Source organism: Entelurus aequoreus, linkage group LG15 (assembly GCF_033978785.1).
Source record: "Entelurus aequoreus isolate RoL-2023_Sb linkage group LG15, RoL_Eaeq_v1.1, whole genome shotgun sequence".
NCBI lineage: Eukaryota > Metazoa > Chordata > Actinopteri > Syngnathiformes > Syngnathidae > Entelurus > Entelurus aequoreus.
The window spans coordinates 14356026-14379641 of record NC_084745.1 but is presented as its reverse complement, the minus strand read 5'-3'; the positions used below and the strand labels follow the sequence as shown (position 1 = coordinate 14379641).

At 37.8% G+C, this 23616-nt stretch overlaps 1 protein-coding gene across 1 annotated transcript in view; it reads left to right on the top strand.

Annotated features, from left to right (window-relative positions):
- LOC133629853 (cadherin-6-like) overlaps positions 1–23616 on the top strand; it is a 679023-nt gene that overhangs the window by 138870 nt on the left and 516537 nt on the right. Inside the window, exons 4-5 of the mRNA XM_062020899.1 lie at positions 18426–18541; positions 22124–22242. The gene's annotated coding sequence lies outside the window, so the exon portion shown is untranslated. The remainder of the gene's footprint in view (positions 1–18425; positions 18542–22123; positions 22243–23616) is intronic.

Below are 23616 nucleotides of genomic sequence, written 5' to 3'. Positions count from 1 at the left end.
AACAGTTTTAAAGTTGTTTATACCGCCACCCTCAGTGTGACCTGTATGGCTGTTGATCAAGTATGTCTTGCAGTCACTTTCGTTTGTATGCATAAGCCGCATACAACATATGACTGGGCAGGCACGCTGATAGTATGGTGAAAAAACGGACGCGTCGACAGTTTGTAGAGGACGCTAAAGGCAGACGCCCTTAATAATGTTGTCCGGGTGAAAATCGGGAGAATGGTTGCCCCGGGAGATTTCCGGGAGGGTCACTAAAATTCGGGAGTCTCCCGGAAAAATCGGGAGGGTTGGCAAGTATGATTCCAGTGTTTCTTAACCATAGGGCCAGGACAATTGTTGGGCCGCCAAAACTATATGTTTCCCGGCTGTGGTCCGTACAGGCCGCAGTGGTACTCAGTTGTAATACACTTTTCCACCACTTGTGGCGGGAATGACTATATAAAAAAAACAGAAGAAGTCTGGAGCTAAAGTCATAGAGAAGTTTTTTAAGTGCAAGAAATATGACTAAAGTGGTGAAGCAGCATTTTCATTTGCATTTACATTTTTTTGAGTTTAGTTAAGAAACATATACATATATATATATTATTTATTATTAAGTTATAATTTATTATTTTAGCACTGTGTATTGTATGTGGGCAGCACGGTGGAAGAGGGGTTAGTGCATGTGCCTCACATTACGAAGGTCCTGAGTTCAATCCCGGGCTCGGGATCTTTCTGTGTGGAGTTTGCATGTTCTCCCCGTGACTGCGCGGGTTCCCTCCGGGTACTCCGGCTTCCTCCCACCTTCAAAGACATGCACCTGGGGATAGGTTGATTGGCAACACTGAATTGGCCAAACATCCTAATGTCTGTTGAGACAAACGACCAAATGTCCCAAAAGTGTAAATAAACGTGGAAATATTTTTATTGGACCAGTCGGCCAATTCAACACGTTTAACAACCAAGCGGCGTGGAACACATTTTTTCCCACATTATGCTGAAACATGTCTTATACTCCTTGACCGTACAAAAAAACATTTAGCTTTACAAAAACGTGCTCTTGAGATACAAAAAGCACTTCCTGCTGGAGATCTCTGCCGCGACCTCCTGCAAGAGAGGCTCGACGTGGAAGAAGAAGGACTCGTGTGGCACTTAAGCTGCCAAATCCATTCCACGATTGAACAAAAAGATGAGTTTTTGGACAGTTTTCTATCTGATTATTAACTTAACACACTCATGCGCTCTGCATACAGTAGCGGGACTCCGATTAGCACAAAGAAGAACAAGTAAAATGTCAATTAATGAATGACAAGACGTCATATGAAAGGTTACTGAAAACGTATTCCTAGCTCCTTCCTGCTCTGTCACTGGTGAGAATATGGTGGCAGATTTCCCCTAACTTTCACAGAGGCTCTTGTGGCGCACAACATTTGCCCTTGTTTTGCAAGGCAGAAAGTTCTGGGTTTAAATCCCAGTCGTATTTGAGGTAGCAAGATATCGACATTTTATGATATGTGATATATGATACATTTTATGTACGTTTTTTTGTTAAAATTGTTATTTTGCACTAAGATAAAAAATGTTGAACGATGTATTTCCCATTACTTAGTTTAAATACTAAATATACATCATATTAAATTCACGTTTCACGTACAAATAAAAAAAGAAAGTGTGTAATGGCGCTGGTGGGTTGCCTCCAAGAGATGGGTACCATTCAAATTTAAACCAATATGGTACCAATTCCCTGTATTTGGGAATCAACACAAGTACTCAACAGTACCAATTTTTGGTACTTTTGTGTGTGTTAATAAATATATATACTTATTTTTTGTTAATAAAATTTCAAAAATGCAACATTTGAAAATTAGCTGATTTTAATAATTGCTGTCCCGTTGTTGTATTTTGTTTTATTATCACATTTCTGAGTCTCATTTGCAAGTATGACATGAGGTTGCAATTACAGTTGCAAGTGCAAGACGCTAGATGGCAGTAGAGTATACCGGGTAGTTTATGGAAGTGTTTCTTAACCATAGGGCCATTGGTGGGCTGCTAACTCCCCCGAGAGGGCGGCCAAAAAATGTGTTAATATTTTTCAGCTGTGGTCCGATACACTTTACCACCACTTGTGGCAGTAATGACAATATCAAACAAAGAGAAGCAGAAGAAGAAGCTGAAGTTGTCAAAGTTTCTTCAGCGCCAAAATTGTGACTAAAGTGGTGAAGCTGTATTTTGATTTGTTTAGTTTTGTTGGCATTTTAGTAAAGAAACATATTAATAATTACTTTATTTTAACACAACATAAATGTATGTAAATTTCCCTTATGCAGTACTGTATATTTGGTTAGTCTTTTTTTTTTATCAGCCTGACCTCAGCTTAAGGTTTATGTGTTAAATAAATAATATTTGTGATTAAGACATAGTTTCATATCATTTGACGAAGTTGTAAATTGTAAGATATAATTAATGAATATGACTAAAATCAAGAGTAAGATTACGAATTCAATGTTATAAAAATGGGACCCATAACCTCCCTGCTTGGCACTCAGCAACAAAGGGTTGGAGTTGGGGGTTAAATCACCAAAATGATTCCCGGGCGGGGCGCCGCTGCTGCCCACTGCTCCCCAAGGGGATGGGACAAATGCAGAGGACAAATTTCACCACATCTAGTGTGTGTGTGACAATCATTGGTACTTTAATCTTAATCTTAATCTTAATATTCGATTCCTCTGTTGGTCAAATCAACGTCAGAACCCAACAATGATTAAACGTTGTCAAACATAATGTTGTTTCAACGTTGTATTTGTGTTGTAGAGTATTGGTTGGGAAATGATCAAAATTCAATGGTCAAATCAACGTCAGAACCCAACATTGATTAAACGTTGTTAAAAAGCATGTTGTTTCAACGGAGTGTTTGTGTTGTAGAATATTGGTTGAGTAATGACCAAATTTCAATGGTCAAATCAACGTCAGAACCTAACATTAATTAAACCTTGTCAAAAAGCATGTTGGTTCATCGTTATGTTTGTGCTGTACAATATTGGTTGAGAAATTACCAAATTTCAATGGTCAAATCATTGTCAGAACCCAACATTGATTAAACGTTGTCTAACAGAATGTTGTTTCAACGTTGTATTTGTGTTGTAGAGTATTGGTTGGGAAATTATCAAAATTCAATGGTCAAATCAACGTCAGAACCCAACATTGATTAAACATTGCCAAAAAGCATGTTGTTTCAACGTTATGTTTGTGCTGTAGAATATTGGTTGGGAAATGACCAAAATTCAATGGTCAAATCAACATCAGAACCCAACATTAATTAAACGTTGTCAAAAAGCATGTTGTTTCAACATAGTTCAAGTTCAAGTTCAAGTACCCATGATTGTCACACACACTCTAGGTGTGGCGAAATTATTCTCTGCATTTGACCCATCACCCTTGATCACCCCCTGGGAGGTGAGGGGAGCAGTGAGCAGCAGCGGTGGCTGCGCCCGGGAATCATTTTTGGTGATTTAACCCCCAATTCCAACCCTTGATGCTGAGTGCCAGGCAGGGAGGTAATGAGTCCCATTTTTATAGTCTTTGGTATGACTCGGCCGGGGTTTGAACTCATGACCTACCGATCTCAGGGCGGACACTCTAACCACTAGTATTTGTGTTGTAGAATATTGGTTGGGAAATTACCAAAATTCAATGGTCAAATCAACGTCAGAACCCAACATTAATTAAACGTTGTCAAAAAGCATGTTGTTTCAACGTTGTATTTGTGCTGTACAATATTGGTTGAGAAATGACCAAATTTTAATGGTCAATTCAACGTCAGAACCTAACATTGATTAAACGTTGTCAAAAAGCATGTTGTTTCAACATAGTATTTGTGTTGCAGAATATTGGTTGTTGTAGAACATTAATTAAATGTTGTCAAAAAGCATGTTGTTTCAACGTTATGTTTGTGCTGTACAATATTGATTGGGAAATTAACAAAATTCAATGGTCAAATCGTCAGAACCCAACATTGATTAAACATTGTCAAAAAGCATGTTGTTTCAACATTGTATTTGTGTTGTAGAATATTGTGTCAGGCTTGCCACTGACAGTTTTGGTTATGTTTTAGTTTTCCCTCTGTTTGTGTTTTATTTCCTGTCAGCGCTCTTATTTTTGCTTCAGTTTCCTGCTTGCCTCCCTTAGCGCTGTTCCCCTCAGCTGTGACTGATTGGCACCTGGCCACACCTGGTGTCAATCAGTCGGCTGCTATTTATACCTGCCTTGCCCTCCAGTCAGGGCTGGAGTATTGTTTGCTGTATGCTGTGGACTGCCTGTTTCTTGTATGCTGTGAGCTATTCCCTGGATCCTGACTCCTGTCCCTGTTTGCAGTTTCCTGGTTTCTGGTTCGTGTTTTCCTTGTATTTTTTTAACATTAAAACCATGTTTTCTTGTACCAAGCCTGTCATCTCTGCATCTTGGGGTTCGTCACCACCACTTCATGACATATTGGTGGGGAAATTACCAAATTTCGATGGTAAAATCAACGTCAGAACCTAACATTGATTAAACGTTATGTTTGTGCTGCAGAATATTGGTTGGGAAATTACCAAATTTTAATGGTCAAATCAACGTCAGAACCTAACATTGATTAAACGTTGTCAAAAAGCATGTTACAACATAGTATTTGTGTTATAGAATATAGGTTGTTGTAGAACATTAATTAAATGTTGTCAAAAAGCATGTTATTTCAACGTTATGTTTGTGCTGTACAATATAAGTTGGGAAATTACCAAAATTCAATTGTCAAATCGTCAGAACCCAACATTGATTAAACATTGTCAAAAAGCATGTTGATTCAACATTGTATTTGTGTTGTAGAATATTGGTTGGGAAATTAACAAATTTCAATGGTCAAATCAACGTCAGAGCCCAACATTAATTAAACGTTGTCAAAAAGCATGTTTCAAAAAGCATGTTTCAACGTTATGTTTGTGCTGTACAATATTGGTTGAGAAATGACCAAATCTCATTGGTCAAAACAAAACGTCAGAACCCAACATTGATTAAACGTTGTCAAACAGAATGTTTCAACATTGTATTTGTGTTGTAGAATATTGGTTGGGAAAAGACCAAATTTCAATGGTCAAATCAACGTCAGAACCCAACATTAATTAAACGTTGTCAAAAATCATGTTGTTTCAACGTTATGTTTGTGCTGTACAATATTGGTTGAGAAATGACCAAATTTCATTGGTCAAAACAAAACGTCAGAACCCAACATTGATTAAACGTTGTCAAACAGAATGTTGTTTCAATGTTGTATTTGTGTTGTAGAATATTGGTTGGGAAATGACCAAATTTCAATGGTCAAATCAACGTCAGAACCCAACATTAATTAAACGTTGTCAAAAAGCATGTTGTTTCAACGTTATGTTTGTGCTGTACAATATTGGTTGAGAAATGACCAAATTTCATTGGTCAAATCAACGTCAGAACCTAACATTGATTAAACGTTGTCAAACAGAATGTTGTTTCAAAGTTGTATTTATGTTGTGGAGTATCGGTTGGGAAATGATCAAAATTCAATGGCCAAATCAACGTCAGAACCCAACATTTATTAAACGTTGTCAAAAAGCATGTTGTTTCAACATAGTTCAAGTTCAAGTACCCATGATTGTCACACACACTCTATGTGTGGCGAAATTATTCTCTGCATTTGACCCATCACCCTTGATCACCCCCTGGGAGGTGAGGGGAGCAGTGAGCAGCAGCGGTGGCTGCGCCCGGGAATCATTTTTGGTGATTTAACCCCCAATTCCAACCCTTGATGCTGAGTGCCAGGCAGGGAGGCAATGAGTCCCATTTTAAATAGTCTTTGGTATGACTCGGCCAGGGTTTGAACTCGCGACCTACCGATCTCAGAGCGGACACTCTAGCCACTAGTATTTGTGTTGTAGAATATTGGTTGGGAAATTACCAAATTTCAATGGTCAAATCAACGTCAGAACCCGACAATGATTAAACGTTGTCAAAAAGCATGTTGTTTCAACGTTATGTTTGTGCTGTACAATATTGGTTGGGAAATGACCAAATTGCAATGGTCAAATCATCGTCAGAACCCAACATTGATTAAATGTTGTCAAATATCCCGTTGTGCCAACATAGTATTTGTGTTGTAGAATATTGGTTGGGAAATGATCAAATTTCAATGGTCAAATCACCACCAGGACCTAACATTGATTAAATGTTGTCAAAAAGCATTTTGTTTCAACGTTATGTTTGTGCTGTACAATATTGGTTGGGAAATTAACAAAATTCAATGGTCAATTCGTCAGAACCCAACATTGATTAAACATTGTCAAAAAGCATGTTGTTTCAACATTGTATTTGTGTTGTAGAATATTGGTGGGGAATTGATCAAAATTCAATGGTCAAATCAATGTCAGAACCCAACATTGATTAAACGTCGTCAAAAAGCATGTTGTGTCAACGTTATGTTTGAGTTGCTCAACATCAGGGCCTAATTCAACAAGTTCTCAATGTTGTTTTAACGTCTTGTGCCTGCAAGGCTACTGAAATCGTTTTCTAATAAAACTAGAAAAATTATAACTGCTCAGCACCGGTTCTTTGATGTCTTGATGTTGCCGCAGAGGTGCAGTGGAAACGGCTTTAGAAGAGCCAAAATGGTCATTATGGACGAGGAAACGCACACAAAAAAAACATCCTCACAAGCAACTTTTATGAGTCCTTGGTTTCTAAAAATCACTTTCTGAAAAAGCCCGACAATATAAGAGTTGCTGTTTGTGAGCGTGCGGGAGTTACTCAGCGGCCCGCTTTGAATTCCTGTCGCCCGGCATTGTTTGTGAAGGCGCTTTATGTCTCAAACAGATGAAAAAAAACAAAAAAACCAGCAGCGTCGGATAAAAAGACGACGGGAAGGCAAAAGAGACAACTCTGCAATTTGCTCCATACATCTCACTTGTCGCCTCCTGGTGCGTTCTCCGATGTGATCCATCACGGCCGTGATTGGAGGCGGAGGTCAAGTTAGCATCTGGGCCCGTTTGGGGAGCACCACGGTGAGAGCCTGGACACGCTTGGCCTGTTTAAGGTGATGCAAACACTTCCTGATGGATGAAGAGCTGCCTTTCCATCCATCATCCTTCCACCATGAAGGGCCCTAATCTTCTGCAAACACAATCCTCCCTCATCTCACCTCCAGCGTTTCCGGGCGGCGGCCTTCTCGTATCGGACGCAACCCAACGACCGCTCTCTGAGGGGCGTCGGGGGGGGGGGAATCGCTCCGTGTACCTGTTCCGTAATTTACCCGCGCTCTGACATGAGTAATGCACGAGCAAACGTTTGTTGACGTGCCATTAATTGGTATCAGCGCGGACGCCGGCGAGTTCACGCCGACGAGACGACGGAGGTTCAACGTAGGTGAGGCGCGGATTAATCGTGCCGAGGTCGTCACGCTCTGTGCGGGGTCGGCGCTGGCGGTGCATCACACTCGCGCACAAGCTGACGATGATTTGTAATATTCTGGATTCGTGTCACTTCACTCAGCTGTGAGCGCCGCCTGGAGCTGCTGGAGTTTGACTTATTTATCTCTACGTGTAGATCAGTGCTTAATTATTTTCTCTAAAATCCCCCGCCCCCAGGAAGAAGAAAACACCATAAATAGTATCAGTTAACTATTAAATTGTTAAGTACACCTCTGCATAACATTGAGTTGAGTTGAGTTGAGTTTGAGTTTATTTCGAACATGCAATCATACAACATGATACATCACAATTTCCAGTTTCTCTTTTCAACATGTTCGAAAAGGAGTAGGAAGAAGCAGAGCTTATTTAATCCTACCCCTTTTCTTTACATAACAGTTGCTGAAACTTTTTTTATTCACTTCCTGTTCTCAATTTTTTCACAATAAACTCCATATGTAATCACAATAAAAATAAATAAATAAATAATAGTAAGAATTTAATAATAATAATTGGTGAAGAAAGTCATATTTCATATGATGAGATAAGTAAGATTACTTTAAGAATGGATGAATGAATGGATGAAATAAATTGAAAATGTTTGTCATGGTTCTTCTTCTTTGTACTTTGTAAACACTTTAAGTTTGAAGAGTTTCTTGAAGTGGATCATATTAGTACATTGTTTGATTGCTTTGCTTAATCCATTCCATAATTTAATTCCACATACTGATATACTGAAGGTCTTAAGTGTTGTACGTGCGTACAAATGTTTTAAATTACATTTTTCTCTAAGATTATATTTCTCCTCTTTTGTTGAGAAGAATTGTTGTATATTCTTGGGTAGCAGGTTATAGTTTGCTTTGTGCATAATTTTAGCTGTTTGCAAATTCACTATGTCGTGGAATTTCAGTATCTTTGATTCAATAAATAAAGGATTTGTATGTTCTCTATATCCAACATTATGTATTATTCTAACTGATCTTTTTTGTAACACCGTTAATGAATGAAGTGTACTTTTGTAATTATTTCCCCATATTTCTACACAGTAGCTCAGATATGGTAACACTAGTGAGCAGTATAGACTATGAAGTGATTTTTTGTCTAGAACATGTTTTGCTTTATTCATTATTGACGTGTTTCTTGCTACTTTATGTTGTATATTTTTTACGTGAGATTTCCAGTTCAATTTATCATCAATCATTATACCTAGAAATTTGGTTTCATTTACTCTTTCAATTTCTATTCCGTCTATTTGTTTTTGTGTTTGACTTTCTCTTCTACTGTTACCAAATAGCATTATTTTAGTTTTACTAAGATTCAACGATAGTCTGTTTTTGTCAAACCATCTTTTTAATTTGTTAATTTCTTCTGCTATTATTTGTATTATCTCCTGTGTGTTCTCTCCTGAACAAAACGCTGTTGTATCATCCGCAAATAATACTAACTTTAAATCTTTTGTAACTTTACAAATGTCATTTATATAGAGATTGAATAATTTAGGTCCTAGTATTGATCCCTGAGGTACACCACAGGATATATTTAGCGTTGTAGACATGTGTTCGCCTAGTTTCACGTATTGTTTCCTGTTCGTTAGATAACTTCTTATCCAGTTTAAGACTAACCCTCTGATGCCATATCGTTCTAGTTTTTTGATTAAAATATTGTGATTAATTGTGTCAAATGCTTTAGTTAGATCCATAAAAACTGCTGCTGCACATTTTTTACTGTCTATTGCATTGGTAATTTCTTCTGTAATTTCAATTAAAGCCATTGAAGTTGAGACATTAGCTCTGTATCCATATTGGTTCTCTTCGAGTATTCTATTTTTATTTATGAAACTCTCTAATCTGTTATTAAACAGTTTTTCAATGATTTTAGAAAATTGTGGAAGTAAAGAAACAGGTCTATAATTTGTAAATTGATGTTTATCTCCAGTCTTATAAATTGGTGCAACTTTAGCTATTTTCATTTTGTTTGGAAATGTACCTGTTTGAAATGATAGGTTACTAATATACATTAATGGTCCTGAGATCTCTTCTATAACCTTTTTTATCATATCCATATCAATTCCATTACAATCAGTTGAAGTCTTGGATTTACATTTTTTCACGATTGTAACTATTTCCTCCTGTGTCACATTACTGAGGAACATGGAGTTGGGATTTCGCTCTATGGTATCATTATAGTCCTCAATTGGAACTGGGTCTGGAATCATTTCTTCCAATTTTGGTCCAATATTTACAAAATAATTATTGAAGCTTTCAACTACTTCCTTTATGTTGTCATTGTTTTTATTTCCGTCTAAAAAGTATTGAGGGTAGTCCCTCTTTGTGCCATTTTTAATAATGCTATTGAGGATGCCCCATGTTGCTCTCATATTATTTTTGTTCCTGTCCAATAATTCACTGTAATATTCTTTTCTACATGATCGTAGTATTTCTGTTAACTTGTTTTTATACTTTTTGTACTTAATTTCTGCCTCTATAGTTCTTTGTGCTATAAGTTCTCTATATAGTGTATTCTTCTTCTTACAAGCATTTTTTAATCCTTTTGTCATCCATGGTTGGTTATTCTTTCTCTGTTTATTACTAAGTTGTATCCATGGACAATGTTTGTCATAAAGTATTATGAACTTGTTTAAGAAATGTTCATATGCTTCATCAACCTCTTTTTCATTGCACACATTGTCCAAATCTTGCTTTTGTAGCTCAATTTTGAAAGCAGTCATCCTCTTCTCTGTGCACAGTCTTCGAAATGTCCTTTTGTCTTCCATGTTCTTCTTGTAGTTTCCATCATATATTGTAAAAACTGGCAGATGATCACTAACGTCGCTTATAAGTAGACCACTTGTAGTGTTATTGTCAAACTCATTGGTAAAAATATTATCAATAAGCGTGGCACAGTGTGCTGTGATTCTACTTGGCTTTGTGATTTTTGGATATAAACTGATGCTGTACATTGTATCAATGAAGTCATCAATAGACTTTTGCTTGTTAGGGTTCAATAAGTCAATATTAAAGTCACCACATAAGAACATTATTCTTTCACCATTATCCATGTAAGTAGCCTTGATCCATTCTTCAAATGTTTCTATACTTGACTTAGGTGATCTATATATACAACTGATGAAAATGTTTTTGCTTTTTTCCTGACATATTTCAATGGTTATACATTCTAAGATATTATCTATAGCAAATGACATGTTTTTTACCACTTTGTAGTTCAGGTTCTTCATCACGTACACAGCTACTCCTCCTCCATTTTTGTTGGTTCTGTTGATGTAGTTTAGTTCATATCCCTCCAGATCAAAATCTATTCCTTTTTTATCATCAATCCATGTTTCTGTAACAGCAATCACTTTGAATGGTTCGTTGATGTGTTCCAAAAAGTTCTTAATGTTGTTGTAGTTTGCATACAAGCTTCTGCTATTAAAATGAATAATTGACAATTTGTTATCGCAAGTAATGTTGCTATTATATTGATCATCTGTATAATAAAAACAATTATTACTGATGTGGGAGAAAAAATTTGTATCTGGATCTATATCATTTTCCAAATCCTGGTTTTTGTAATCTTTGTTGCAGAAATTTTTTAGTTCCATATTTTCTTGTTCAACAATCTTTGATGTTGTTTCAATAATCTCAATAAGTGTAGGTGAATGCAATCCTGAATGTAGGTCCTCTTGTTTAGTCGTCCCTTGGAACATAGTAGTGTCGATGTTGAATTTGGGTGTTTGTTTTCTGTCAGAGTCCATTATCATCGTTGTTTTGGTAGCTGTGTAAACTTTAAAAATTGTCCAGGTCCTTGATGTCATGGACAACAATTACTCTTGCTTCTGGACCTCCATTCAGCTTGATGTAGATTTTACAGTTGGTGCTCCAAGTTCCCTGGATTTTTCCCTGCCTTCTCAAGTCGCGTGCTTTCTTGGCGATTCCAGCATTGCGTTTTGTGAGATGCTCATTCATGTACACATTTGTTCCCTTCAGCTTCTTTCCCTGTCTCAGCAATGCCATTTTAGATTTTCTGTTTACGAGTTTCACGAGCACGACTGGAGTGGCGTTGTTGTTTCTTCCGTTCAGTGGGATGCATGTTTCGATGGTATTAATGTCAATTTCAATTTCCTTTGATTGCAGAAAGTTGACCACTTGCTGTTCTGCTGAGATCATATCCATTTCATCTGGTTCACCTTCATTATTCACAGCTTTTGCATAGGATCTTGGTTTAATTCGGTGCCCAGTCACGATGATATCATTCATTCGTTTGTCCTGATCCATTTCATCTATGATATTCCTCAGCATGTTGTTGTCTTCTTGAAGGATCTTCATTTGTTTGCTCATTTCAGTGGCTTCATTATTTCTTCTGTTGTTCTGAGATTGCAGATTTTGTATATTTTCCTGCAGACTTTTCACATCTTGTTGGTGTTCTGTTGTTACTTTTCTCAGATATTCTTTCAATTCTTTCATTTCTTCTTTCATTTCTTTCAATTCTTTAATTTCTTCTTTCATTTCTTTCAATTCTTTCATTTCTTTAATTTCTTCTTTCATTTCTTTCATTTCTTTCATTTCTTCTTTCATTTCTTCAAGTATTTGTATTATCACTTCTTGATTCCCATCATGTCTTGTGTCCAACCTCAAATCTTGTTCCCAGTTGTGTTCTGTAACAGCTGACCCCGAAGGTTTCGGGATTTCAATCTTTCCTTTACCTTTTCGCATCGCGGCAGTCACTGACGTCACTGCCTCTTGCTTGTGTCTTAACGGCAGTTGCTTCTTTAGCGACTTGCGGCACTTTAACTTGTTTTTTCCAACAATTTCGTATCTTGCGCCGTTCAGAGATAGAATTTGATGCCAGCAATTGTATCCTTATTAACTTATTACCTTTATATATTGTAGATATTATATAAAAATATAATATAATAATAGAATATATCAGTATATATTATATGCTGTATAAAATGTAAATACGTCTTCATTTACTTGGGAAATTGTGTTACATGTAAATATAAACGGAATACAAGGATTTGCAAATCATTTTCAACCCATATTCAGTTGAATATGCTACAAAGACAAAATATTTGATGTTCAAACTGATAAACTTTTTTTTTTTTTGCAAATAATCATTAACTTTAGAATTTGATGCCAGCAAGACGTGACAAAGAAGTTGGGAAAGGTGGCAATAAATACTGATAAAGTTGAGGAATGCTCATCAAACACTTATTTAGAACCTCCCACAGGTGAACAGACAAATTGGGAACAGGTGGGTGCCATGATTGGGTATAAAAGTAGATTCAATGAAATGCTCAGTCATTCACAAACATGGATGGGGCGAGGGTCACCACTTTGTCAACAAATGCGTGAGCAAATTGTTGAACAGTTTAAGAAAAACCTTTCTCAACCAGCTATTGCAAGGAATTTAGGGACTTCACCATCTACAGTCCGTAATATCATCGAAGGGTTCAGAGAATCTGGAGAAATCACTGCACGTAAGCAGCTAAGCCCGTGACCTTCGATCCCTCAGGCTGTACTGCATCAACAAGCGACATCAGTGTGTAAAGGATATCACCACATGGGCTCAGGAACACTTCAGAAACCCACTGTCAGTAACTACAGTTGGTCGCTACATCTGTAAGTGCAAGTTAAAACTCTCCTATGCAAGGTGAAAACCGTTTATCAACAACACCCAGAAACGCTGTCGGCTTCGCTGGGCCTGAGCTCATCTAAGATGGACTGATACAAAGTGGAAAAGTGTTCTGGGGTCTGACGAGTCCACATTTCAAATTGTTTTTGGAAACTGTGGACGTCGGGTTCTCCGGACCAAAGAGGAAAAGAACCATCCGGATTGTTATAGGCGCAATGTTGAAAAGCCAGCATCTGTGATGGTATTGGGGTGTATTAGTGCCCAAGACATGGGTAACTTACACATCTGTGAAGGCACCATTAATGTTGAAAGGTACGTACAGGCTTTGGAGCAACATATATCTTGCCATCCAAGCAACGTTACCATGGACGCCCCTGCTTATTTCAGCAAGACAATGCCAAGCCACGTGTTACATCAACGTGGCTTCATAGTAAAATAGTGCAGGTACTAGACTGGCCTGCCTGTAGTCCAGACCTGTCTCCCATTGAAAATGGGTGGCGCATTATGAAGCATAAAATACCACAACGGAGACCCCCGGACTGTTGAACAACTTAAGCTGTACATCAAGCAAGAATGGGAAATAATTCCACCTGAGAAGCTGAAAAAATGTGTCTCCTCAGTTCTCAAACGTTTACTGAGTGTTGTTAAAAGGAAAGGCCATGTAACACAGTGGTGAACATGCCCATTCCCAACTACTTTGGCACGTGTTGCAGCCATGCAATTCTAAGTTTATTATTATTTGAAAAAAAAAAAAAAAGTTTATGAGTTTGAACATCAAATATCTTGTCTTTATAGTGCATTCAATTGAATATGGGTTGAAAAGGATTTGCAAATCATTGTATTCCGTTTATATTTACATCTAACACAATTTCCCAACTCATATGGAAACGGGGTTTGTATCCCATATATGTTATATTTTATATTGCTACTATGGTATATTTTTAGTCAACTTTATACCTGCATTATCCTTTCCATCCATTGTAACTGAGCTACTGTGTGGAACAATTTCCCTTGTGGATCAATATAGTTTGTCCAAGTCTAACCTTAAAAAATTTTTTAAAAAAGAAATACAGATACAATTATAACAAAAAATTACTGTAAAATGGTTTTCAGTCTGCAACAGAAAATATTTAAAGTGCATCCATTTGCCTGAAATTTAAAAAAAAATCTTGATTTTACCTATAATTCTTTTTTTCTTTTTTTTTAAAACAGATTTTAAGTATTTAATTAACTCAATGAATAATTTCAGATTGATCATTGACATTAACTCAGGATCACAATATGTACAATTAACCTACTTTTCACTGATTTTATATTTTTTTAAATCAGCAATGATAGGAAAATTGGAAACATGTATTTTTGTCTAACTCCACTCCACTTGTAATAAGAAAAAAACAAGGCATATGTTGCCATAATCAGCTGCAGTGAAAAAACAACACATTACTAAATTGAACAACTATAATTTAATTGTGACGCCATCAAACCGGAAGTGCAAAACCGGAAGTTCACGCACATTAGCCTTTTAGCGCTATACAGCGTTAGCATGTTAACTGATTTACTCAAACCCTCACGTTAGCTGGCAGGTAAAGTATGTTTCTTTCACACCGTTCTTACCTTTCCCTACGCTTCATAAACATAAGAAAGCTATCATGTGAAGTCGTTGTAGTGTTTTGGAGTGACATAAATATGGAGTTTAGCTAGCATAGCTAAATTAGCATCCGCCATTTTGGCTTCCTTTCATCCTGCCTTAAAGGCCTACTGAAATGATTTTTATTTAAACGGGGATAGCAGATCTATTCTATGTGTCATACTTGATCATTTCGCGATATTGCCATATTTTTGCTGAAAGGATTTAGTATAGAATAACGACGATAAAGATTGCAACTTTTGGTATCTGATAAAAAAAAGGCTTGCCCCTACCGGAAGTAGCGTGACGTAGTCAGTTGAACATATACGCAAAGTTCCCTATTGTTTACAATGATGGCCGCATGAAGTGAGAGAGATTCGGACCGAGAAAGCGACAATTTCCCCATTAATTTGAGCGAGGATGAAAGATTTGTGGATGAGTAAAGTGCAAGGGAAGGACTAGTGGGGAGTTGAAGCTATTCAGATAGGGAAGATGCTGTGAGAGCCCCGGGTGACCTGATATTCAGCTGGGAATGACTACAACAGTAAATAAACACAAGACATATATATACTCTATTAGCCACAACACAACCAGGCTTATATTTAATATGTCACAAATTAATCCTGCATAAAAACACCTACGTGTTTGTTATGCTAGCTCCTAGCTCCTCTGCTAGCTCCTAGCTTCATAGAACACGCCAATACAATTCAAACACCTGATCAACACACACAATCACTCAGCCCAAAAGACCGTTCACCTAACCCAAGGTTCATAAAGCTTATATATTTTTAAAAAGTTACGTACGTGACGCGCACATACGGTCAAGCTATCAAATGTTTAGCAGCCAAGGCTGCATACTCACGGTACCTGATATTCAGCTGGGAATGACTACAACAGTAAATAAACACAAGACATATATATATACTCTATTAGCCACAACACAACCAGGCTTATATTTAATATGCCACAAATTAATCCTGCATAAAAACACCTACGTGTTTGTTATGCTAGCTCCTATGCTAGCTCCTAGCTCCATAGAACACGCCAATACAATTCAAACACCTGATCAACACACACAATCACTCAGCCCAAAAGACCGTTCACCTAACCCAAGGTTCATAAAGCTCATATATTTTTAAAAAGTTACGTACGTGACGCGCACATACGGTCAAGCTATCAAATGTTTAGCAGCCAAGGCTGCATACTCACGGTACCTGGTATTCAGCTGGGAATGACTAAAACAGTAAATAAACACAAGACATATATTTACTCTATTAGCCACAACACCACCAGGCATATATTTAATATGACACAAATTAATCCTGCATAAAAACACCTACGTCTTTGTTATGCTAACTCCTAGCTCCTATGCTAGCTCCTAGCTCCATAGAACACGCCAATACAATTCAAACACCTGATCAACACACACAATCACTCAGCCCAAAAGACCGTTCACCTAACCCAAGGTTCATAAAGCTTATATATTTTAAAAAAGTTACGTACATACGCAAAAAAAATTGCGCACATACGGTCAAGCGATCAAATGTTTAGAAGCCAAAGCTGCATACTCACGGTAGCACGTCTGCGTCTTTGTCATCCAAATCAAAGTAATCCTGGTAAGAGTCTGTGTTGTCCCAGTTCTCTACAGGCGTCTGTGTATCAAAGTCAAAAGTCCTCCTGGTTAGAGTCTCTGTTATCCGAGTTCTTCCATCTTGACTGCATCTTTCGGGAATGTAAACAAAGAAGCGCCGGCTGTGTACTGTTGTTGCTGACTTCGTTCGAAAAATACGTCCATTTCGCACCGACGACTTTCTTCTTTGCTTGCTCAGCTTCTTTCTCCATAATGCAATGAAAATGATTGCAACAGATTCACGAACACAGATGTCCAGAATACTGTGGAATTATGAAATGAAAACAGAGCTTTTTCGTATTGGCTTCAATGTGGAAGGCATACCCGTGTTCCCCGGGCTACGTCACGCGCATACGTCATCCTCAGTGGCGTTTCGAACCGGAAGTTTAGCGGCAAATTTAAAATGTCACTTTATAAGTTAACCCGGCCGTATTGGCATGTGTTATAATGTTAAGATTTCATCATTGATATATAAACTATCAGACTGCGTGGTCGGTAGTAGTGGGTTTCAGTAGGCCTTTAATCCGCTGTTTTTGAAACTTTTTTTGTTTTTAACACAATCGCGACATAAAAGACGTGAACACATATAAATCAGTGTTAAATTGATTTATAGATTATTGTGTGGAGCATTGTGTGAATACTCCAAAGCATTCACACATATGGTGAATGCTTTAATCTATTTAAATGTATTATTATTCTCCAGATTTTGGCGCACTTTACCATACTTATTTTTCACCCAATTCAAACCGTTCCAACTTCAAACTGTTCAGCCTATTCGGGAATCGCAGGCTTTCCCTTGACAAATTCCAAAAATTCCCAGATTTACCAGAATTCCAGGTTTTCCGGGACATTTTTCCCATTCAAAATGAATTGGCCATTTTTCAAACTTCCACCATTTCCACATTTTTCAACCGATTCAAACCATTCCGCCTTCAACACATTCCACCATCCTGGAAATTTAAACTTCCTCTTTTCCAAGTTCAAAAAAATTCCAGGATTTTCCCGAATCCCTGGTTTTCCAAAGCCCTACTTCGACCCTTTTTTCTGACGACTACTCCTTCCACATTTTTTAAGGCATTTCAACCGTTCCACCATCAAAACATTCCTCTTAATCAGGACAAAAAAAGGTAGTTGTTTTTTGAAGTTGAACAATTACCGGTTTTCCTGAAATTCCAGGGATTCTGTAATACTATTTCTCAATTCAACATGTTACTACTTCAACATTTTTCCACTGATTTGAAAAATTCTAACACCAACCATTTCAACTCATTCAGACCATTGAACTTGTTTACCATTTTCCAAAAAATTCCCGCTTTTCCTGAAATTCCCAAATTTTTTTGGAAATTCCCATTGAAATCAATGGGATATTCTTTAAAGTTCCACAACTACCACATTTTTCATCTGATTCAAACTGTTCACACTTCAAAATATTCATCCTGTTTGGGAATTGTGTGCTCTACTTCAGTGGTCCCCAACGGCTGCAGATTGGTACCCGGCCGCACAAGAAATTGAAAAAAATTTGTTTTTACATTTTTTTTTATCAAATCAACATAAAAAACACAAGATACACTTACAATTAGTGCACCAACCTACAAAAACCTCCCTCCCCCATTTACTCTCATTCACACTTATTCGCACAAAAGGGTTGTTTCTTTCTGTTATTAATATTTCTGGTTCCCACATTATATATCAATATAGATCAATATAGTCTGCAGGGATACAGTCCGTAAGCTGAAATGATGGTATTTTTTTATGACAAAAAAAAACTAACAAAAAAAACCACCCCCCCCCCAACTCGGTCCGTGGGACAAATTTTTAAGCGTTGACCGGTCCGCAGTTACAAAAAGGTTGGGGACCACTGCTCTACTTCAACAATTCTAAAAAAAATTCCAGGTTTCAGTTCAATTTCAGCATTGGAGCATTCACACTCAATTCCTTCAGGAATTGCCTCATCTAGTTACAAATGAACTTCTCAAGCTGCTTATTGTGCACCTGCTGCTGAAGATTGTATAAAAATGCTAAGTTTTAAATGGAAAATCCCTCCTCTCATAATCACCTAAACTTAAAATGCTTTACTTTGTTGTTTTGACAGGCGTGCTTAAAGCAAGATTCATAAGCTTGGACCATGGTGCCCCTTTTAATGGACCTCAATCTGCAGGCCAGAGTTCATTAAGCCGCATCACTTTGCACCACATCATCATTTGACTGGTGAGTGTCCACAGTTTGTACATGCTGGTGACCTTTCACAAGTTCATTAAACACTTCCTCATTTAAATAGGAGCCTAATAAGTGACAGCCCTGGGGCGCTGCTGAGGAGGCTGCAGAAGGGCTTGTGTGACTATGTTTGCCAAGTGTCTTTTTTTTCTTTTTCTGGTGCAATTGTGCTTCTTCAGCTGTTGATCCACTCCAGCTGCTTTTTGATTAGCCGCTGCACCAAAAGAACAGGGATTATTTGACCCGCTCTTGTCCAATTTTGCACGCCTCAGCATTCCCAAATCAATGCGGAACCAAAACAAAAACACAGAAAAAAACAGATCCCTCACATCAATTTCTGTGTTTTTGACTCCTACGCCTAAGCGAGCGCACTCTATCCCGTGCACCGCCAGCGTCTTTGTGATGGTGGGCTGCCTGCCAGCGATGCGGGTGAAACCGGGTGGCCGCTCTCTTAAGTGTATAATCACTCTTATCTCCGCCGTGTTCCCACGGGCTCAAACCATCAATCCGGCGGGGGTGAAAGCTGCCGGGAGGGAGAAAAAAAAAAAGACATTTTTGTGAGTTATCAGAGGGAACAACAAAACAAGCCCCAAATGTTGGTCCGCAGTGCTGTCATCACATTCCTCACAGCCGCAGGTTGAACATCCTAAAAGGTTTCTTACCCAATAGCAACAATGATGTTTCTTTCGCACATTGTCAGTCCTATGCAACAGCGGTGCAACAATGGCTTCAGTTCATGATGAAAAGATGCAGACGGTACTGTAAACCTAAAAATATGTAGTTTGCTGCCATGGACTCACCTGTTACTTCATTCATTGTAATGAACTCCAATTCTTCACAAAAGTTCCTTTTTAAAAAGAGCAGACTCTTGTTCAAAAATACCGTCTTTGTCCTTCTGGATGGTTGCCGTGTTTTAGCGGCTTGTAACAGCTAATGTTGATTTCTGTACTTTGTATTTTGAGTGTTTTTCAGTGTCTAATCCAGTGCTTGTCAATAATGTTTTGTTATGTCCCCCCTAAGCGGAAGAAATAAGTACACCTCTGCAAAAACAAAATCACCTTGCAACAAAAAATAACTTTATTAACAATGTTTTTTTTAGAAAATAAACTCCGCAAAAAATGTAAATTATTGACTGAGTTGAACTATGTGAAACTGAAAAATTACAATTATATAAACTACCGTATTTTCCGGACCATAGGACGCACCAGATTATAAGGCGCACTGTCGATGAATGGTCTATTTTTTATGTTTTTTCATATGTAAGGCGCATTAAAGGAGTGATATTATTATAATTATATAAACTTCCTTTTGGTCTACATAACATGTAACGGTGGTTCTTTGGTCAAAATGTTGCATAGATTATGTTTTACAGATCATGTTCAAGCTGCTTTCTGACAGTCGCTTCCAGATGCGCCGTTTTGTGGGCGGTCTTATTTACGTGGCTCACCTTTGGCAGCGTCTTTTCTCCTTCATCTTTGTTGTAGCGGTGTAGCGTGCAAGGACGGGAGTGGAAGAAGTGTCAAAAGATGGAGCTAACTGCTTTAATGACATTCAGACTTTACTTCAATCAATAACTGAGCAGCATCTCCTCATCCGGAAACAACACCGGACTGTGTCCCGTAAAAAAAACGTCCGACCAGAACTCTAATAACTAACGTACCTTGGGTGAATAATGTAAACTCTACACCGGTATGTTTTAGCGCTTCCATGGCGAGTTTACTGACAGATATAATTAATAACTTTACACTATTTTATATTAGAAATGGCAACAGCGGAGGATGAATGTCCCATAACAAGAAGATAGAGAAAAAGAAGCTTATCGACTACGGGGTCGGACTAAAAAGGCGGATGCGCGCAATTTTTCAGGATTTATGCAGATCCCAAATACAGATCAGCATGTACCAGAAGGTAAGAAAAGTTGCTTTTGCATAATATTGTGAAACAAAACGCAACAAAACTTAACTTAACTAAACAAAACTTATACACACACTCCATAATGATACTCGAATGTTGAAGCACATCAAGCGGTGCGGCTTCATAGCTTACTAAAGTCGTACTAAAACATTTTGATAGATTTTTGAGCGCTGTTTGTTATGTGCTATATTTTCAATGGAACATATAAAATGTTGGTGTTGTTTACTTGAGTCATATTGCAGTCTACACTTATGTCTTGTGTGTTTCTGCCATTATATTGCAGCCTACACTTATCTCTTATGTGTGACTGACATCTACTGGTCACACTTATCATTTCACTATATACCAAATAAAATAACTTTGAGGTGGGTAAGCTCAACCAATTTTATTCCATACACTAGGCGAGTTTTAAAAAAAAAAAAAGGATTTTAAGTGCGCCTTATAGTCCGGAAAATATGGTACATAAATAATACATTCAAATTGATCAGCAGCATTTACCTAGGAGCACAATATAATAAACACTTTACCTAAAATGAATAAACTTTTTCTTTTTGTAATCAAGATATGTAAGACAGAGTTGATGGCTACAATGAGTACGTTTAGCAGTGATACTGCATGATACTGATAAAGCATGTTCCTCGGGGTAACATTTAGCCCGTCACACTATTTGAGAAGGACTGGTCTAGTCTAGACATAATGAAGGGTAAAAAGTAGGGCTGGGCGTATAAAACGATATATATCGCAACAGGCAAATACAGTAATCTATATCAATAAAAAATGCATTCAATAAAATGTTCAATGTATGTATTTTTTAAAAATCTTCATCGTAAGAAACTCGAAATTGCTAAGCAAGGTTGGTTGCATTAGCAAAAGCATTTGCTCCCTGGTAACCAAGCAACGCAGGAAGTAGTCACTGATCAGAGGGAGTGACACGCTAACAGCCAACTATCAGCTTTGGTTATGCCATCTTGTTGTCTTGCGGTTGATTCTTTGCATGGAGTGAGAAGAGAAAGTAAAAATGAGTGCTGCAGAGAGCGAAGAAAATGTGGATTAAACAGGAAAAGCCACCTCAACAATATGGCAGTTTTTTTTATTTTTAAAGCGGACCATAGTCAGACCAAAGACTCCACCTTAACCACGCTCATCCTTTAGCGTACTCTGCTGTTGTAATTTTCTAAACCTGCAGGAAATAGTTATTCTCAGGTTTCTCTGTTTACATTTTTACGCTTTGTAGTTTTTGGTTACACTTTATTAAGCATTTCTTACATTTTCCGTATTTTTGCACCTTCATTTTAAGAGCTAAACATTGATTGAGTGTTTTCCATGGTCGTGTTGACATTTCCTTTCCCCTCTGCCTTGATAGCCGAGAGGATTATAATCAGAAGGTTACTTTTAATATGTTTTTCTTCTGGTCTTTATTTTCTATAGGTCATACAAATATCAATAATTATCAATATCCACCAATATAAAACTTATATCGCAATACAGTGGTCAGCGATATCGCCCAGCCCTTGTGAAAAGTTAACTAAAAAGAAGTAAAGTAATGCGCAACTATGTATTCTTTCGCTGCACGCACATAACTACTTTTCTTTTCTAACAGAATGAGTTTTAGCTGTGCGATGTCATCACTAATCAAATATAAATGAAATGTTTGTCTTGCAGAATCACCATTCACCTATCCATCATCTCTATTGGATTTGCTTTGCTGCCAGGGAAGAGAAGCCATCTAAGGTGCTATAAGTTAATAGGTGGGCTCACCTTGGGAGAGAAGACTATCAGAGGTAAGTAAAAGGATTCAATGCACTCGCACTAAGTAGAACTATACAGGCTAAATACGATCATGCAGGCAGCTCAGTCAATTCCAGGCTGCATGCTGGATTTTAAATAAGAGCATGTTGAATTCTTACTTAGTTTGTCTTATCGGTGTCAGGCATTTAATTGCGTCGGTTTATTGCAGAGTAGCCCGATCATTAGCGGTGTCTGGAACACCATCTACCTTCATTTAGGGTCTCGATTAAAGCCGCCGTGTCAAGTGAGCGCGGCACGCTGCACTGCGCCCTTAATGCTGCTGACACCGTGTTAGCCAATGTGTCACTGTCGGCGTGTTCAGCACAAAATACAGACTGCGAGTAGGAAATTGCCTCTGGAGTTGACTGTGTGAGAGCTTTATTTGGCCAAGGCGAGTGGGAGGGCTGACGCCCAGCACTCTCCAGAAATATTTAATGCTTGTGAGAAAGACATTTTTAGTGCTCATACTTCGCGGTTATGCCTGCATGTTGGGATTGTGTGTGACGGATATAATGGAGAGATGTCTTTAAATGCTAATTTTTGAAATAAGAAACCCAAATAAACCAAAGCAGTAAGTATGAGATTTGTGCATATGTTGGGACATTAACATCCTTATGGGGCCTGGGCTGATAAGACAAGTAACTGTATATATGTATATCTATACATGTATATGTATTATGTATATGTATATATGTATGTTTATGTATATGTGTATATTTATGTATATGTATATAAGTATATATGATGCAGAGGTGTGGACTCGAGTCACATGACTTGGACTTGAGTCAGACTCGAGTCATGAATTTGATGACTTTAGACTCGACTTGACAAAATGTAAAGAGACTTGCAACTCGACTTAGACTTTAACATCAATGACTTGTGACTTCACTTAGACTTGAGCCTTTTGACTTGACATGACTTGCTACTTTCCCAAAACCCTAAGATTAAAAAGTTATTCAGAAGCGCTCCGTATCTTTCATTTTGTACTTGTCTGTCTATCAGCGTGTTGTGTGTGTCAGCGTGTGTGCTCTCAGTACATCAGCCAATCAAATTAGATCTACGTTGTTTTTGTCCCAAAGCACTCATCCAATCAAATTGCAGGAAAACCAACGAAGAAGAATTGTCAAACGACGTGCCAGTGAGAAAAAAATATGCCACAGTTGGTTTCGTACGGGTATAAAAACTACGACTTGGTCAACAAAAAACAAATTGCCGTATGCAAAACACGAGGTTTGAATATTACAGACGGACACGCAGCAACTTCCAACTTCATTCGACATTTGAAGATGCACAAAGAAGGGTACGTTTTGAATGTAAGATAACGTTTATTGGCTAAGTAACGTAACTTTTATTTGCTGTGTAGTTAA